At 43.5% G+C, this 2,500-nt stretch overlaps 1 protein-coding gene across 1 annotated transcript in view; it reads left to right on the top strand.

The window, feature by feature from the left end:
- Window positions 1-2,500, top strand: part of LOC125304775 (endoglin-like) — a 51,818-nt gene that overhangs the window by 24,521 nt on the left and 24,797 nt on the right. The gene's annotated exons all lie outside the window — the stretch shown is intronic.

Genomic DNA, 2,500 nt, shown 5'->3' with positions numbered 1-2,500 from the left:
AAAAGCAAGTGACTGTAATGAAGTGGTCATTGTGTGTTGGCAAGAAATCAGTAGTTTATCTGGACTGGCCCCGAAGGCTCTGGCGTTTGTGCATCTGGACTGGCCTGTACCTGTGTGTGTGTGTGTGTGTGTGTGTCTGGCCCCGACGTGTTTGTGCAGAACTCATTAGCATTGAAGGTTGTTGTGAAATAGTTTCATTCTTCATATTAATCATTCTTCAATACTTGAATTTAGAAGTTGCAGTTTTGGAGACTCTCTTGAGAATCCTCAGGATTTCTGCTTTCAGGAAATGATACTTTTTTTTACATTATTTACATCATTGACTCAATGACGGAGGGCCCTTAGAGAATGTTACAACTGCTGACAGTTCTTGCACAGTTTATGCTGCGTAGCTGAAAGAAAAATGAATAAAATAAGGAAGAAAGAAAGAAAGAAAGAAAGAAAGAAAGAAATAAGAGAGAGATCCCTTTTCAAGACTCCTCCCTGTGGTCAGATATTGAATAACCGTCAACATTTCACAATTCTTTATTTTCTTCACAACATATTAATCCTCTGCTCCATATGCCCCTATGCTTGCTCTGCTCCATATGCCCCTATGCTTGCTTTGCTCCAGTGCCTTATGGATTTGCCCTTTTGAACACCCACACGTTTCTGTTTGGGTGTGTGTTGAGTGTGTGTACGTCTTGGCTTGCTATGCCCATGCGTGGATGTGTATTGTGTGTTGTGTGTTGTGTATACGTTTTGGCTAGCCTTGCATGTGGGTCCGTGTTTGTTGCTAATCCTCTTGTGGTCTGGCAAAATGAAAAGAAAAGATTAATGCTGATAATGATTTGCACATGTTGGGTGTGTGTGTGTGTGTGTGGTGTGTGTGTGGGGAAGGGACCGCCCGTGTGTGTGTGTGTGTGTGTGTGTGGGGAAGGACCAGCCAGTGGGACGTGTGTGTGTGTGTGTGTGTGTGTGTGTGTGTGTGTGTGTGTGTGTGTGGGGAAGGACCGGCCAGTGGGACGTGTGTGTATGTGTGTGTGTGTGTGTGGGGAAGGACCGGCCAGTGGGACGTGTGTGTGTGTGTGTGTGTGTGTGTGTGTGTGTGTGTGTGTGTGTGTGTGTGTGTGTGTGTGTGTTTGTGTGTGTGTGGGGAAGGACCGGCCAGTAGGACGTGACTGATTGGTACCAGATGACCAGTGTTCTCTTTCTCTCTCTCTCTGTCTCTATCTACATCTCTCCCCCCTCTCTCTCTCTCGCAAGCACACACACACACACACACACACACACACACACACACACACACACACACACACACACACACACATACACACACACAAACACATGTGTGTGTTTTAGTGCTGAAGATGTCTTGGACTACTGGGTCATCCCTGCTGTGTGTGTTAATCTATGCCAGTGGGAAAGAAAAGCTGAGGACGGTCTCTCCGGAGATTCAGTATACACACACATGTGTTAAGAGATTCAGTATACACACACGTGTGTTAAGAGATACAGTATACACACACGTGTGTTAAGAGATTCAGTATACATACACGTGTATTAAGAGATTCAGTATACACACACGTTTATTAAGAGATTCAGTATACACACACGTGTGTTAAGGGATTCAGTATACACACACACGTGTGTTAGGAGATTCAGTATACACATATGTGTGTTAAGAGATTCAGTATACACACACGTGTGTTAAGAGATTCAGTATACACACACGTGTATTAAGAGATTCAGTATACACACACGTGTGTTAAGGGATTCAGTATACACACACACGTGTGTTAGGAGATTCAGTATCCACACACGTGTGTTAAGAGATTCAGTATACACACACGTGTGTTAAGAGATTCAGGGCCAGATGTACTAATTCAGGGCCTTTTGCACCCACTTCAGGTGTACTTGTTTCGCAATGTGCATGTAAAATCATTGCGAGGTATGTACAAACAGGCCGCAATGATGTAAAAGCGCAAACTGCCTGTGGAGGGAGCTGAAAGTGGCAGATTGCGTTTTCATGTCATGCATATGCATTCATGGGAGGATCCAGGGGAAAGTGGGAGTTTAGCATAAAATGATGGGAGGGGAAGAGTAAAGAGTGCCTAATTATGTATTCCGCGGTATGTACAAAGACTGCTCCTGAAAGCGCACGTCTATTCTGTGCCTAAATACTTGTAAAAGCAGGTGTACAGGTAAAAGCAGCTGTAAAACCACCTTGTAAAAGCAGGTGTTTCACGTCATTCACTTAAACTTTCCTACTTGCTAGATTTGACCAATCCTCCATAGCCTACATGCAAAAAAATAGTTTGAGTAGAACTACTCATCTTCATTATCTCCCTGCTTGTTGACATCTTATCATGTATGGTATTATTTCATGATCGCTAAACGTTTGATTCTTTTTAATGTTGTCATCAGTTAATTAACTTCATTCAACTGTGCTGGCATTCAGTTGTGGACGTTCGTAAATTGCGTTTATGGGCGGAGAAAGGCAGAGAAAGGCGCAGTTTAC

The sequence above is a fragment of the Alosa alosa genome, chromosome 12 (assembly GCF_017589495.1).
Source record: "Alosa alosa isolate M-15738 ecotype Scorff River chromosome 12, AALO_Geno_1.1, whole genome shotgun sequence".
Taxonomy (NCBI): Eukaryota; Metazoa; Chordata; class Actinopteri; order Clupeiformes; family Clupeidae; genus Alosa; species Alosa alosa.
This window is presented reverse-complemented; position numbering and strand designations above follow the sequence as displayed.